The sequence below is a fragment of the Saccopteryx bilineata genome, chromosome X (assembly GCF_036850765.1).
Source record: "Saccopteryx bilineata isolate mSacBil1 chromosome X, mSacBil1_pri_phased_curated, whole genome shotgun sequence".
Lineage (NCBI taxonomy): Eukaryota > Metazoa > Chordata > Mammalia > Chiroptera > Emballonuridae > Saccopteryx > Saccopteryx bilineata.
The window spans coordinates 10,915,859-10,933,489 of NC_089502.1; the positions used below are offsets into that span (position 1 = coordinate 10,915,859).

Here is a 17,631-nt window from a genome sequence, read left to right on the forward strand (position 1 = left end):
ATGGCATGTATTGGTTGTAAAATGGAGTTAAAGAGATAAAAATGGACAAGAGTGTGGTGGTTATGGGGGCGAGGGGGTGGGGCACAAAGAAAACCAGATAGAAGGTGACAGAGGACAATCTGACTTTGGGTGATGGATATGCAACATAATTGAATGACAAGATAACTTGGAGATGTTTTCTTTGAATATATGTACCATGATTTATTGGTGTTACCCTATTAAAATTAATAAAAATTTATAAAAGAAAAGGACAACGACTCTTGGATTGAACATAACCACAAGGCAATTAATGTTTTACAAACATCACTTTTACATAATTGTAGTTGTTTTTAAATGTAAAAAATTATTATCTGACAAAAAACACCCTCTTATTTTGTTTTAAGATTGAATCATGGCTTCTTCGAGTAGGCGTAAATATAAGAATAGTCCTGACACCTTCTGTTATATATGTGACTGATACACACTTCAACATCAAAAGTGCAATATTTCATCATTTGTGACACATGCATATATTGCCTATTTTCAACACCCCCTGGCAATCAAGACAGGAATTGGGCTCCTCATATTGTGTGTCATAATTGTGAGAAAATGCTTTGTGACTGGACAAAAGGAAAATGCAAAGAAATGTCTTTTGGTATTCTCATAGTTTGGCGTGAACCTAAGGACCACAGCAGTGACTGTTATTTCTGTCTGATCCATACAAAGGGCCTCGGCAAGAAAATGGCATATGATTGCATATGCTTATATTCCTTCAGTAATACGACCTATCCCACACTCTGAGACACTCCCGGTTCCAGTTTTCAATGATTTTATTTCTTCTAAGGATGAAGAAAGTGAACATGGTGATCAAGTGCATTTTGATTAGATGCATGAGGAAATGGTTGTAGAATCTGAGGGTCTTCTTTTGATGCCAAACAGTCATTAACCCCTCAGCAGTTTAGCCAACCCGAATTGAAGGACTTAGAAAGAATGACATAAAATTGTCCTCGACTTTCTGAAATATGAGGAGCTTAACTGGATCATTTGTGTGGATCTTAAAACAGTAAATTTCCTGCTAGGACAACAGAGAGGTTTCACAAAGTATCCTTGCTTTCTGTGTTTGTGGGACAGCTGAGCTTGGGAGAAACACTGGACACAGAAGGAGTGGCCAAAATATGAAGCTCTGGAAGTAGGGATATAAACTATTGTGAACCTGTAGTTAATTGAGACAGGATCATTTTTCCCCCACTTCACATCAAACTTGGCTTAATGAAGCAGTTTGTTCAGGCTTTGAATAGAGAAAGTGAATGCTTTCAACATATTATTTCTGCTTTTCCTGCCCTGTCTTTTGAGAATATAAAAGCAGGTGTATTCGATGAGCCTCAAATTCAAACCCTCATATGTGATGAAGAATTTGTCAGGAAGATGAATAAGGAGGAGAATGCAGCATGACAGTCTTTTGTGGCAGTTGCAAAGAACTTCCTTGGCAACAAACAAGCTGAAAACTATGAACTTCTGGTTCAAAGGATGCTGTTGGCTTTCCATGACATTGGATGTAACATGAGCGTTAAGGTTCACTTCCTGAACAGTCACCTTGATAAATTTCCCAAAAATCTTGGAGCTGTTAGTGATGAGCAGACTACTGCTGGAGCATCAAACAAGATTGTCCTCAACAAGTACACAAATGCAAGAGCTACAAATGCAAATTTTTCCCTGAATAGAATTTAAATAAGTTTTGCACAAATTTTATGATTAAAATAAGTGTTTTAATATGTTCTATTTCAAAATTGTAGACAAATTTTGATGCAATCATATCTTTTAGTGTATTAGTTTATCTACTGCATTATATAAATTATTATATTTTCACAAAGATGATGCCCAAGAAGATATTCTACTTCATTATGTTAAACTAAATGTTGAAAATTTTACAATACAATGAAAAACTAAAATCTTGAGTTGAAAAAAACTGTAGCTAACAGAGAAAAACTAATGTCAGATTTGAGATCAGCACACTCGAATTAGGTAAGAACAAGTGTTTGTGGATGCAACAAAACTTTTGTTCCTCAGTGTAATAGACCAAACTAAAGAGGAAGACTTCTTCTTTATTTTTTAAATCTTTTTTAAAATTTATTTATTTTAGAGAGGAGAGGGAGAGACAGAAAGAGAGAAGGGGGAGGAGCTGGAAACATCAACTCCCACATGTGCCTTGACCAGGCAAGCCCAGGGTTTTGAACCAGTGACCTCAGTATTTCCATGTCGACGCTTTATCCACTGCACCACCACAGGTCAGGCCTTCTTTAATTTTAATTTTTATTTTTTTGAAGTGATTAACAGGGGGCAGCAAACAGACAGACTGCTGCATATGCCAGACCAGGATCCACCAGGCGTGCCCACTAAGGGGTGATGTTTTGCCCATCTGGGCCATTGTTCTGCCGCAACTGGAGCCATTCCAGTTACCTGAGGCGGAGGCTATGGAGCCGTCCTCAGTGCCCAGGCCAACTTTGCTCCCATGGAGCCTTGGCTGCGGGAGGGAAAGAGAGAGATAAAAAGGAGAGGGAAAAGGGTGGTGAAGCAGATGGTCACTTCTGTGTGCCCTAGAAGGGAGTCGAACCAAGGACTTCCACACATTGGGCTGATGCTCTACCGCTGAGCCAACTGGCCAAGGAAGGAAGGCTTCTTTTTAAAAACATGGAGTTTTTTAAAATTTTTATTTTATTTAATTTATTTTGTTTACATAGATTCTAGCATTGCCCCACATGCATCCCCCCTCCCCCGTATTCTGCTCAACATCTCCCTTGCCCCCTCTCAACAGTGCCCTCCCCCCTTCCCTTTAGTATTATCTTATCCTATCATCCTCTTTCTCTCTGTCCTCTTTTCCTCTGTTCCCTTTGATCCTTCCTCTGTCATCAAATCCAAACAAAAGAGCAGATTTAAACATCATGCTCCACTCTTAAACTGAACTCCTGCTAATTAGCATCAAGATCTATCCTTAATGTTGAAAATCTAGATGGTCAGAGTTGATTTCTATCTCAGCATTTAGTAGCTAACATCAAATCAACAGGTGATCAAAATCATTCAGATATTGTGCAAGAAAATAGTCATAGAATGCTTAATATATTTTTCTACAAAAAAAGCCTCAACCTCATTTGGGCATAAATGGAAAATGAAATTTCAAACTTAATATGTAGTCTAGTTCTTTCCAAAGGTTGCAAGGTTTCCAAGTTCATTAACTCATAACTAACCATATGAAAACAGAATGTTCTACATACCATGGCTTGTTGAATACTGTCATAGTATTAGAGACTCTCGTTGACACTGTGCAAGATCATATGTGCTGGGATCACCCCTCTTCAGCCGCACCCTTTTCCAGGGCAAACCCTTTCCTCTCATAAGACTAGTACTTTTACTGGACCAAACCCAACAAATGTTAAATTTCTGCCACTAAGCCTTTGCCTATGCTGCTTCCCAGTGCCCCGTGCAGAGTGCATACCTAGCTTATCTTTCAAGATCCATCTCTGATTCCATCTTCCGATAATGCTTTCTTTAACTACTCTAGAAAGTGGGAATTCCCCTTACCTGATGGGATTTATTATCACATGAATTGAGACTCTTTTTCAGTCTTATTGTCCCCACCTATTCTGCTCCATTCTATTCTCTAATCTTATCACTACTGTCACAACTCAAATCCCAAACTAGTATCTCAGAGAACAATAATGGGCTTGAAAGTCAGATGAATGTGTCTTCAACTTAGGATCTCTCCACTTTATAGCTTTGAGAAGAGTTTTAACATTTCTCTGAGCCTCCCTCAGTTTCTTGATCTAATAGAAATGATGGTGTATATTTTGTAGGGGTGTGAGTGAACATTTGTAATGTACCATAGGCAATGCCTGGCACATAATAAGCAGATAGTAAATGGCAGATATGTATGCACTTCACAATATCTACTCAGTGCAGAGCACACAATGCATAATGGATCATGACTTTATTCATGAAGACAGCTTTAATGCAGTATCCTGGAGAATTGAATAATAAAGCACAAATGGTAGACTTACAAGTCTGGGAGAGCTTATAATGTATTTATTGATATGGAAATATGTTTACTATTTATTATTAAGTAAAAAAGATAGTTTCTTAGATAAGATGTTTGCAGTCTGTATGCAGTTGTGTGTGTATGTATAGCAGTGGCACTTTATTAAATTGGGAAGTCTGCACCAAAATACTAACAGTGGCTAACCAAAATGTTAACAGTTGTTCTTTCTGGTAAGATTAAAGACAGTTTTAATTTTCTTTTTGATTATCTCTATTAGTTGTAGTATGAATACTACTGTGTAAATAATGCATAAATAATTTTAAAACATTATATGTGAATACAATAAAAGTATGAATATAGATCAGGGCTGGGAGTTAGGGAAAATGCAAAAAAAATTGGGGTCATAGGATATAGGTGTTTCCCCCTTAAAATTTGCTGTTTTGTTACAGTTTCACTATCATTAAAATAACATTTTTAGTTTATAGAAATTATTTTCTAAATTATTTTTATGCCTTTATGCTAGTCAAATTAATTTCTGGTTAATAAATGATAAGGCTGTCTTGACAAGCAATATTCTGAGAAGAGACTTCTTCAGTTTTTAGAATTATCTAGATATATAAAATGAACTACCTATGTTCTGATCAATCTGTTAACTAGTTTCTTTTTGATGGACCACAATTATTTTAACTCTGCTCCTCAGTGTCGTGTATTGTGCCAAGAATTTCTGAGTTGTTCTGTGGCTCAGAAAATTAAGAAACTTTTGTTCTGGTGGCTTGAGTGGGGGCTTTGCTTGTGTGCATTATCTATTTTGGGTTGTGCTTCTGTAAGGCTAGAAGCACAATGTCTACCAGGGCTATGCATATCCCTGGGATGCAGTCTGTTCTTTATCTCTACCATATGCTCTCTTGGCAAATTTCCTGTCCTAGGCAGTGCCTCCCCGTTTATGCTCTCTGGTTATGGCGGTCAGCTCAGGACTGGGAAGTGGAGCTTGAACCACATTCCATATGATTACAGAACCTGAATGTGGATTTTTAGCAGTGGTAGAGAAGTAAGTGGGGCCAAGACTAGGGGGCACAGGGTTGGAGGAGTCTTGTTCTTTTCTCTATTAGTTTTAAAAAACAGCTGAACATATGCTTACCACTATCACCTGGATTTTTTTTTTATTTTTTTAGAGATTTGAAGTGATTTTACTTTTATTTATATAAAGCCAATTATGAAATTTCATACTGATTCTGGGATGAGAGCAGAAGGTGGGAGCAGAGTGGGGTGCCCTGACTTGTTGGCTCCATAGTAGAGCAGTGGCCTGGTGTGTAAAAGTCTCTGGCATGAAAAAGTCAATTTCTGGTCAGAGCACACAGAAGAAGTGACCATCTGTTTTTCCACCCTTCTACCTCCCCCCTTTCCTTTTTGCAGCCATGGCTCAAATAGTTCAAGCACTATTTGAGGTGTTGAGGATGGCTCCATGGCCTCACCTCAGGTGCTAAAATAGTCCAGTTGCTGAGCAATGGAGCAGCAGCCCCAAGTGTGTACAGCAGTTTGCTGAGTGGATCCCCGTCTGGGTGCATGCAGGAGCCTGTCTGTCTTCCTCCAGGCCTCTCACTTAAAAGAAAAAAAAAGAAAGAAAATAAAGTAAATGAAAGGAAAAGAAAGGAAAGGAAAGGAAACATGGCTCAAGGAGGGTCAGGCAGGGTAGCCTCACTGAGGTAGCTAGAGTTGCACCAAATGCCCCAATCAGCAAGTAAGGACTGTTCAGAGAGCTTGAGAGATGAAAGGAGATGTGCTCTATGGCTTTAAACTTGTGTAGCTCAATTAAGCCATCACCAGCAGTAGCAAATGACTTGACAATCAGCTCAGAAATTTTGGATCCCTCTCAGCAGAGAGGAGGGCCACCTTCTTCTGTTGTTTGGCCTTTTTCACCACAAATATGGCCCTTTATACTTCCTTCTGGGCCACTCATTTGGCCTACGTCATCCAGGATGAGCCTAAACTTGTGGTTTGCCCCGTAAGGTCATAACTCACCTATTTGGAGACAAGCTCTTTCTGGGTGATGAGTTTTCCAATGTCAAACAAGCCACCACTGACTTGAAGATCTCTCTAGTGATGAATAGCAGCATGTGCTCATCGTAGACCTCTCTAATGCTGGTGAAGATATGGGGAAGCTGGCTAGCAACCAGATGGAAAAATATACACAGGCTGAGGTTGACATTCTGTAAATCTTTACAGTGATTACTGACATATTACATCATTCAGAGCAGCACTCCAAGAAAATTGATTTCTGTGCCCAAAGGATGAGAAGGTGAGTCCCTTTCCCTACCACAATGTTCTGTACTTCCTGGAAGTGGTCAAAGATGACAGCCCTGTGCCCAGCATCCACATTATACAAGACAGAATTCACCATGCTGCCCATAACAGCTAAGGCCAGGCTGAACTTACCAATGAATTCAAACATTTTTGGCAACCATGTCTCCTTCTGCTGGACCCACTCACACCTGCTTCCACTCTCAACTCCACATAAATTCCCCAGCCACACATCTGGATTTTAAATTCATATTGCTATCCAGTTAAAAACAAGAACAGAAAGTATTCATTGAGTGCTTACTATGTGTCAGTCATTGATCTATTGCATGGGTCTAACCAGTAAGCAAAACAGATCAAACTTCCTTCCCTAATAGACTTTCTATAGTCATTGGAGAGACTCTTTCAAACCTGATGACGTCTTTCCAATTCTAATCAAAAAGAAAATAAGACGATTGAACTCTGAATTAAGAACAAACTGATTAAACTTGACATTTCTCAGTGGAGTTGCAAATCTCTGGGGCCTTATCTGCTTGTTTCATTCATATTGTGCTTTTGCCAGGAAATAAGCATTTTCACTATGAGCACTTGGTTCAATCTATTCTGCATGATCATTTCATGCAGAAAATAATTCCAGAGGCCAAGAATTCAGCTTTTGGAACAAAGGTAAACACTAAGGTAGAAAAAAATTCCTAACTTTCACGATGAGGTGAATGAAAGTGTATTCCATCTTATTATTTATAGGTACACTGCAGGGAGTACAATTTCTCCTAAAAGAAAAGAGAATTCCATAGAAGCAGATATACTGCCTACTAAAGGAGAATTATTTTATATAAAATGTGGCTATGATACAACACAACTTTTAAACAATGTTCTGATTACATTTGTATCTGGATTTTAAGACTCCTAAAGAGTATGGGAGTTTTCAGTGAAAATTTAGCTAAGTTGACCCATATTTAACCAAGATGGGTACCAGTTTGATGTGAAAAATGATGGATCAAAAGGTATAGAGATTCATCCATTGATTAGTTTGTTTGTTTGTGTGTGTGTGTGTGTGTGAGAGAGAGAGAGAGAGAGGGAGAGAGAGAGAGAGAGAGAGAGAGAGAGAGAGAAAGGTCTCCAATGATATGGAGAGTCATTTTTTTTAGAGAAAAGCCTGAGGTGTATAACAATGCCTTAACAAATCTTCTGGCATTGGAAACCAAGCATTGATTTTTATTAAACTTTGGATAACTAAGGTGAAGTCAGAGCTGATGAAGCATTGCACAGCTTTATGCCCTAATAACCATAGCTTCTTACTATATGGTCTTAATGGCCAGTGCAGTTTCCTCTTTCTCCTCACTGTGACTGTCATTGCTTCAGAAAGGCCTCAAAATGGCACTAAATGATGTGCAAACATACCAGATGGATTGCTAATCTCTTTTGAAGGCTTTCTTAATGATGCATTCATAGCCCCTTGGAGCAAACTCAATATCTCTCTGTACTTTCTATTTCCACTTTTATAATTCTAAGAGAAATTATTTTGGCAAACATATTTGTGAGTTGTATGAAAGGGAATTTATACAATTTCTTACCAAGTATGACAATAGGCAGTAACTTCAGTCACAAGAGGATGGATGGCTATTCATCACTCATAGCTGAGACACACAAATGGACCTAAAACTCTTTATGAAGCTTCAAGCCATGAATTTGGTGCTACTTCAGAAAAATCATGTTCCTTTGGAAGGATATAGAAAAATAATTCAAGTCTTTGTATCTTCACCTTTATAATGATCATCAGATTTCAACAGAGCCTCAAAAGAGACCAATGAAGGGAAGACAAGATGGTGCTGGAGTAGGCGGACGTACCAACATCCACCTCCCAGAACCAAAGTGGATTACAAAATAATTTTAAGAACTATCATCTGGAAAAACCAACTTTGGACTAAACTAAGAGGACTCTTCAACCAAGGAACACTGAAGAAGCCACAATGAGACTGGTAAGAAAAGTGGAAATGTGGAGAGGGCTGCCCAGCTCCCCAGAGCGAACGGCAGCTAGGAGAGACTCACATGGTGGGAAGTAAGTTTAGCAGAGAGAGGAGGGTCCTGAGCCCCAGGAATAAAGCCCCAGCCTGCATCCCCAGAGCCCAGAAGAGGCGTAAGGACAGTATTTAGCTGGAAACAAGTCAGGATACTGTTTGTGAGAAAGAGTCTGATTTCTCAGACCCAGGATTCTTCTTAAAGGGACCACGCAGAACACCTCTATCACAACCACTCACCTGGGGCTCCGGGGGATGGGGAGAGAGGACCGGAGTAGCAGGAAGAGAGTGTAATATAGTAGGCACAGGGAGAAACATTTTGAGAGACAGCCACCCTAACCCCTGGGACAAATCACTCCCCAAATCTGAAGTGAATATTTCCCCCAGAAACAGCAATACCAGCAAAGGGAAGCAGGATGCCAGCCAAACAAGCTCTCCCACGGCACTCAGAGCAGAGTTGCTTAGAAGGAGGGAGCTTTTGGGTCTACAGTAGTGAGTGTTAGGGTCTGAGCCTGCACCCCACACAGCTGAGGGCTTCCCAGAGGGCGGGTGGTGGTGGGATGCAGAGGTGTGGTTCTTTCAGCAGGGGCAGAAGCCTGCTGGCCACCACTGGGCTCACGTGTGAGCTCAGTCTTGCCCAGCTGGGGAGGAGAAGGCTTGCAAAAGCAGTCAAGCCCCGCTGCCTGCAGCCTGTAATCCAGCCTGTGGGAGAAGGGTGAGAACCCCAGAAGGGGTGAAGACTAGCCCTTGAGCAAAGGCGCAGGAGCACAGCCTTACCTCGCCTGTGGAACCGAGGTTTGTGGCCTGACTTGGGAGCCAGCTCCTCCTGTGGGGGTGGAGCCAAAAGCCCAGAACAGGCGGAGTTCCACTACTGAGCTGAGCATGGGCATGCAGTCCTGACTGGCCAGTAGCAGCCATTCCACGAGTGGGCTTCTACTGCAAGGGTGGAGTGAAAGCCCGGAAACAAGCAGAGACCAGCAGCTGAGCAAAGGTGCTCACCACTGCCCTCAGGGCCAAGCATAATGCCACACACGGGGGTGGGGCAAAGACCAAGGTCACCAAGGATTGTGCACCTGAGCATGTGATCACAGCCACTCCCTTGAAGGAGAGGTGGAAACCACAGCAATAGGCCCAGTGGGCAGGCATTGACAATGCCCAAACCCAAAAGCCCTAGGCAGCAACAGAAAAGGGGGTGGTGGGCCTGCAGACAGACCATACCTAGGAAACAGAGGTCATACCCAGTGGACTCCAGTGGCCAAAACCATCCTTTACACAGAGAAAATGCAAAGGCACAGAAATGCAACACAAATGAACTAAGAGAAATCCCCAGAAAAGGACCTAAATGAATCAGATATAACCAAATTACCAGATGCAGAGTTTAAAATAATGATTCTTAGGATGCTCAAAGATATTAGAACAATAGATGGTCATTACGAACACCTAAATAAAGAGATATAAAATATAAAAAGGACATTGAAATAATAAAAAAGAATCAGTCAGAAATGACAAATACAGTATCTGAAATAAAGAACACAATGGAAGGAATTAAAAGCAGGATGGATGAAGTGGAGAATTGAATCAGCAAGTTAGAGGACATGATAAATAAAGGCATGGAAGCAGAGCAGAAAAAAGAAAAGAGACTCAAAAAGTCTGGGGAAACTCTAAGAGAGCTCTGTGACAACATGAAGAGAAATAACATCTGCATCATAGGGGTTCTTGAAGAAGAAGAGAAAGAACAAGGGATAGAGACTTTGTCCAAACATATCGTAGCTGAAAACTTCCCTCAATTAAGGCAAAAAGCATCTCACATGTTCAGGAAGCACAGAGAACTCCACTAAAAAGAAACCCAAAGAAAACAACACTAAGACAAATAATAATTAAAATACCAAAGCTAAGAGATAAAGAGAAAATATTAAAAGCTGCTAGAGAAAAAAAGACTATCACCTACAAAGGAGCCCCTATAAGGATGACTTCCGACTTCTCAACAGAAACACTTGAGGACAGAAGGGAATGGCAAAAAATATTCAAAGTAATGAAAAACAAGAGCTTACAATCAAGACTACTTTATCCAGCAAGGCTATCATTTAAAATTGAAGGAGAAATAAAAAGCTTTACAGACAAAAAAACCTCAGGGAATTCACTACAACCAAACTGAGGCTGCAAGAAATGCTAAGGGACCTGTTGTAAACAGATCAAAGGAGAAAAAGAATATAGCAAAAGAAGAATAAAGTTTTAAAGAATAAAATGGCAATAAACAATTACATATCAATAATAACCTTAAATGTAAATGGATTAAATGATCCCTTAAAAAGACATAGAGTAGCTGCATGGATAAGAAAACAGGACCCATACATATGCTGTCTACAAGAGACACACCTTAAATCAAAAGATGCTCATAGACTGAAGATAAAAGGAAGGAAAAAAAATATTTCACGCAAATGGAAATGAAAAAAGAAGCTGGGGTAGCAATACTTATATCAGACAAAATGGACTTTAAAACCAAGACGATAGTTAGAGATAAAGAAGGTCACTACATAATGATAAAGGGAGAAATCCAAAAGGAAGATATAATATAACCGTTATAAATATCTACACACCTAATATAGGAGCACCTAAATATATAAAGCAGACTTTGATGGATTTAAAGGGCGAGATCAATAGCAATACTATAATAGTAGGGGATTTCAATACCCCATTTATATCATTAGATAGATCCTCAAGAAAGAAAATTAACAAAGAAACAGCAGACTTAAAGGACATATTAGATCAACTCGATTTAATAGATATCTTCAGAACCTATCACCCTAAAACAGCAGAATATACATTCTTTTCAAGTGTTCATGGTACATTTTCTAGAATAGACCACATGTTTGGGCACAAAAGCATTCACAACAAATTTAAGAAGATTGAAATCATATTGAGCACTTTCTCTGATCACAATGGCATTAAATTAGAAATCAATCACAACAGAAAAACTGAAAAATAATCAAACACTTGGAAACTAAATAGCATGTTATTAAATAACAAATGGGTAAAAAATGAGATCAAAGAAGAAATTTAAAATTTTCTAGAAACAAACGATAATGAGCATACATCAACTCAAAATTTATGGGACACACCAAAAGCAGTACTGAGAGGGAAGTTTATAGCATTACAGGCATACCTCAAGAAGCTAGAAAAAGTTCAAATAAACAACTTGATCCTACCTCAAAAAGAACTAGAAAAAGAACAACAAGTAAAGCTCAGAGCTATTAGAAGGAAGGAAATAATCAAGATCAGAGCAGAAATAAATGACATAGAGACTAAAGAAACAATACATAGGATAAATGAAACCAGGAGCTGGTTCTTTGAAAAGGTAAACAAGATCGATGAACCTTTAACCAGACTCACCAAGAAAAAAAGAGAGAGGACTCAAATAAATAAAATTAAAAATGAGAGTGGAGAAATAATAACTAACACAACAGAAATACAAAATATTGTAAGAAAATACTATGAAGAACTGTATGCCAAACAACTAGATAACCTAGATGAAATGAAAAAATTCCTTGAAATATATAATCTTTCAAAAATTAATCTGGAAGAATCAGAAAACCTAAACAGACCAATTACAACAAATGAGATTGAAACAGTTATCAAAAATCTCCCAATAAAGAAAAGTCCTGGGCCTGATGGCTTTACAAGTGAATTCTACCAAATATTCAAAGAAGAACTAACTCCTATCATTCTCAAGCTATTTCAAAAAATTCAAGAGGAAGGAAGACTTTCAAGCTCCTTTTATGAGGCGAGCATAATTCTGATTCCAAAACCAGGCAAAGACAACACAAAGAAAGAAAATTATAGGCCAATATCTGTGATGAATTTAGATGCAAAAATCCTCAACACAATATTAGCAAACCGCATCCAGCAATATATTGATATGGAGAAAATCATACACCATGATCAAGTGGGATTTATTCTTGGGAGGCAAGGCAGGTACAATATTTGCAAATCAATCAATGTGATTCATCACATAAACAAAAGGAAGGAGAAAAACCACATGATAATTTCAATAGATGCAGAAAAAGCATTTGATAAAATCTAGCAAACATTCATGATCAAAACTCTCAGCAAAGTGGGAATACAGGGAACATGATAAAGGTCATCTATGACAAACCCACAGCCAATACCATACTGAATGGACAAAAATTAAAAGCAATCCCCTTAAGATCAGGAACAAGGCAGGGGTTCTCCCTTTCACCACTCTTATTCAACATAGTTCTGGAAGTCCAAGCCACAGCAATCAGAGCAGAAAAAGAAATAAAAGGCATCCAAATTGGAAAAGAAGAAGTAAAACTATCATTATTTGCAGATGATATGATATTTTATATAGAAAATCTTGAAGTCGCAGTCAAAAAACTACCAGACCTACCCGGGTTTGATTCCCAGCCAGGGCACACAGGAGAAGCGCCCATTTGCTTCTCCACCCCTCCGCCGTGCTTTCCTCTCTGTCTCTCTCTTCCCCTCCTGCAGCCAAGGCTCCATTGGAGCAAAGATAGCCCGGGCACTGGGGATGGCTCTGTGGCCTCTTCCTCAGACGCTAGAGTGGCTCTGGTTGCAACATGGCGATTCCCAGGATGGGCAGAACATCGCCCCCTGGTGGGCAGAGCGTCGCCCCTGGTGGGCGTGACAGGTGGATCCCGGTCGGGCTCATGCGGGAGTCTGTCTGACTGTCTCTCCCCGTTTCCAGCTTCAGAAAAATACGAAAAAAAACAAAAACTACCAGACCTAATAAAAGAATTCAGCAAGGTGGTAGGATATAAAATCAATACTGAGAAACCAGAGGCATTTTATACACTATAAATGAACTGTCAGAAAGAGAAATTAAGGAATCAATCCCCTTTACCATTGCAACCAATAAAATAAAGTACCTAGGAATAAGTTTAACTGGGGAGATTAAAGACTTGTACTCAGAAAATTATAAAACATTGATAAAAGAAATCAGGGAAGATACAAACAAGTGGAGGCATATACCATGCTCACGGTTAGGAAGAAAAAACGTCATTAAAATGTCTATATTACCCAAAGCAATTTATAAATTCAATGCAATACCAATTAAAATATCAATGACTTACTTCAAAGATATAAAACACATATTCCAAAATTTATATGGAACCAAAAAAGAACACGAATAGCCTCAGCAATCTTGAAAAGGAAGAATAAAGCGGGAGGTATCACACTTTCGGATATCAAGTTATATTATAAGGCCATTGTACTCAAAACAGCCTGATACTGGCATAAGAACAGGCATATAGATCAATGGAACAAAACTGAGCACCCAGAAATAAACCCACACTTTTATGGCCAACTGATATATGACAAAGGTGGTAAGAGCATACATTGGAGTAAAGACAGCCTCTTCAACAAATGGTGTTGGGAAAATTGGACAACTACCTGCACAAAAATGAAACTAGGCCACCAAATTACACCATTCACAAAAATAAACTCAAAATGGATAAAAGACTTAAATGTAAGCCGTAAAACCATAAGCATCTTAGAAGAAAACATAGGCAGTAAGCTCTCTGACATCTGTTGCAGCAATATATTTGCAGATTTGTCTCCACAGACAAGTGAAACAAAAGACAGGATAAACAAATGGGACTTTATCAAATTAAAAAGCTTCTGCACAGCTAAAGACAATAAGAACAGAATAAAAAGACAAACTACACAATGGAAGAATATATTTGAGAATGCATCTGATAAGGGGTTAATAACCAAAATTTATAAAAAACTTGTAAATCTCAACACCAAAAAGGCAAGCAGTCCAATCCAAAAATGGGCAAAAGAAATGAATAGACACTTCTCCAAAGAGGACATACAGATGACCAATGGGCGTATAAAAAATGCTCAACATCACTAATCATTAGAGAAATGCAAATTAAAACCACAATGAGATATCACCTCACACCAGCCAGAATGGTGGCAAGAATGTGGAGAAAAGGGAACCCTCCTGCACTGCTGGTGGGAATGCAGACTGGTGCAGTCACTGTGGAAAACAGTATGGAGATTCCTCAAGAAATTAAAAATCAAACTGCCTTTTGACCCAGCTATACCACTCTTAGGAATATATCCCAAGAACACTATAGCACTGTTTGAAAAGAAGAAATACACCCCCATGTTTATGGCAGCATTGTTCACAATAGCAAAGATCTAGAAACAGCCCAAGCATCCGTCAGAGGACGAGTGGATTAAAAAGCTTTGGTACATATATACTATGGAATACTACTCAGCCATAAGAAATGATGACATTAGATCTTTTACAACAACATGGATGGACCTTGATAACATTATACTGAGCGAAATAAGTAAATAAAAAAAACAAACCTAAGAACTATATGATTCCATACATAGGTGGGACATAAAAATGAGACTCTGAGACATGGACAACAGTGTTGGGGTTACAGGTTGGGGGGCAGGAGAGGGAGGGGGTTGGAGGATGGGAGGGGCACAAAGAAAACCAGTTAGAAGGTGATGGAAGACAATTTTACCAATGTCACCCCGTTAAAATTAATAAAAAAAGAGACCAATGAAGATGATAAAGCTTGAAAGGTACAAATACCAAATGCCATGGTGCTAAGAGTGGACACTCTCAGGTCATCTGTGCCAGGATATTCTTGTGTCCTTTATCTTTGTGGGTTATTAGACAACTGAATGATGAGACATGATCATTTCCCCCAGTGGCCCCTTATTTGTTTTAAAGGATCCTGTAGTCACACACAAGGGAGTCCCAAATCTGCTCAGAAAATGTTGCTTACACTTAAGGCTCACACATATATACACACATACACATGCACATACACATACACATACACATACACATACACATACACACATTCTCTAGTTCCTTAGATGATTTATAACTATGGCTGCACATTAAAATTACCTGGGAAGCTTTTAAAATTCTTTAATGTCCAGGCCCACCCTATACCAATTATATTAAAATTGCCAGGGGTGCAACCCATGAGCCAATATTTTTCTAAGCTCCCCATGTCATTGCAACACACAGCCAAAGTTAAAAACTGCTCTTTTAAGCATTTAGGCTGATAAAGGTAATGGGTCTCTTACTTTAGTGCATATTGGAATGACTTGGAAAGTTTAGTTTCTTTTTTTTTTTTTTGAGAGAGAGAGAGAGAGAGAGAAGAGGTGAGAGAGAAGATGCATCAAATTATTGCTCCACTTAGTTGTGCATTGATTGCTTCTTGTACATGCCTTGACTGGGAATCGGACTTGTGACCTCAGGCTCAAGCTGGGACCTCAGGTTTCAAAACAGCCACCTTGGTTTTCTTGGTTGATGCTATATCCTCTGGCACCACAGGTTAGGCTGGGGAGCTTGTTATAATGTAGATTCACTAGGTCTAGTTTTGGGAACTGAAATTCTGTATTTTTAAAAGCTCTTAGATTACTCTGCAGCTGGTTACCCATGGAACAAATGTTGAGAACCATAACTAGAGAATTCTGCCTTGCACAATGCATGTTTCCCATCCTTCTTTTATTAATTTCATAATGGTTCTCTCCTTTCATATAGCTCCCTCTTCTGCCTGCACATATCTGGAAATGGTTTCTAGTAGTAATCAGACTGATAAATTCAGACACTTTATCTTATCTTCAGAATTACCAAATCAATAGGTTAAATGGTTGCCGAGGCACATGGTGGAGGGTGGAAATGGACAGAGCATGAGGAGAGAAAAAGGGTTGGCTTTAGTCTGGTAAGTGCTGGAGAGGGAACCCAGATTTAGATATCATAATTAGTTTCTTATATGCCAGAGTTGGAAGTACCAGCTTTGCATTACACCCCCTAAAAAGTAGGGTATACTCAACCAGGGTCTAGGCAAAGATGTCCAGAAAAATGGTTCTTGAGTATGCTTTTTGAGTTAATCCAAGTTGTACAGTATTTAGTTCTGTCCCAAGTACACCTCCTTCCTGTACAGCCGCTACCAGAACAGCACTATTTTTTGTTGTTGTTGTTTGTTTTTCCCCCCAGATATTTGCTGACCTCCAGGAGAAAAATCTAATGGAGTATTGCCGCTGCTGATTTACCATAAGATAAAGGGAAAGGGATGTAGTAAGAGGAAGCATAGCAACAAGAAAGAGATCCCAAGTGAATCTCCTAGTTGCCTATACTCAGTTCATTGTCCATTCTGTGTTTCCTTGTTCATATTCCACAGACTCAGCTGATGTGGAAGTGGAGTACACAGCCTTTGATATCTGGAAATAAGCAAATTGTTACCTGGGAAGAGCATGAATATTGCAGTTAGACTAGGGATCCAATCCCACTTCTACAGTGGTGGGATTCAAATAATGTAACAACTTGTTCTCTGTCCTAATGACCATTTACAGCAGTGGCTCTCAAACTTTTTGAAGTCGGGGCACATTTAAAATCCTACAAATAATGGTAGGTGCACTATATATAAATTTCTGAGAAATATATTATAATAATTAAGTCAAATAGTAAAGAAAAAATATAAAGTCCAAGCGTGCTTTTATGGTAATTAAACAAATAAATACGATATAATTAAATTTATTCTGACATTAAAAAACTTTTTTTATGTGACTTTTTTTTTTGTATTTTTCTGAAGCTGGAAACGGGGAGAGACAGTCAGACAGACTCCCGCATGCGCCCGACCGGGATCCACCCGGCATGCCCACCAGGGGCGAGGCTCTGCCCACCAGGGGGCGATGCTCTGCCCCTCCTGGGCGTCGCTCTGCCGTGACCAGAGCCACTCTAGCGCCTGGGGCAGTGGCCAAGGAGCCATCCCCAGCGCCCGGGCCATCTTTGCTTCAGTGGAGCCTTGGCTGCGGGAGGGAAAGAGAGAGACAGAGAGGAAGGAGGGGGGTGGAGAAGCAAATGGGCGCTTCTCCTATGTGCCCTGGCCAGGAATCGAACCCGGGTCCCCCACATGCCAGGCCGACGTTCTACCGCTGAGCCAACCAGCCAGGGCCTATGTGACATTTTTTGAGTTATGCTTTTTAGAATTTGTAAAAAAGAAGAGTTAAAAACAAAAAATGACAAAAAAGTTATCTATATCTATATATATATATATACACACACACACACACATTCTTAGTAAGATTTAGTAAATTTGGCAGGTCCTGGTGAAAATGTGTTAAGTTTTTTCATCCTTGTGTTTATGAGAAACATGACCCTGATGTGTCCTAGTGATTTCTTCAATGTTTGGGCATATATTTGAAGGCAAACTCTCATTTCCTCGTCAATACATTGAAGAGTCCCTCTCTTTTTACTCTTACTGATGTTGAGTGCAGAAAGCCCCCACC

At 39.4% G+C, this 17,631-nt stretch overlaps 1 pseudogene; it reads right to left on the reverse strand.

Moving 5' to 3' along the window:
- Positions 1-421: 421 nt before the first annotated feature.
- On the reverse strand, positions 422-6,505 carry LOC136317374 (prohibitin 1 pseudogene; annotated as a pseudogene).
- Between the last annotated feature and the right edge of the window lie 11,126 nt (positions 6,506-17,631).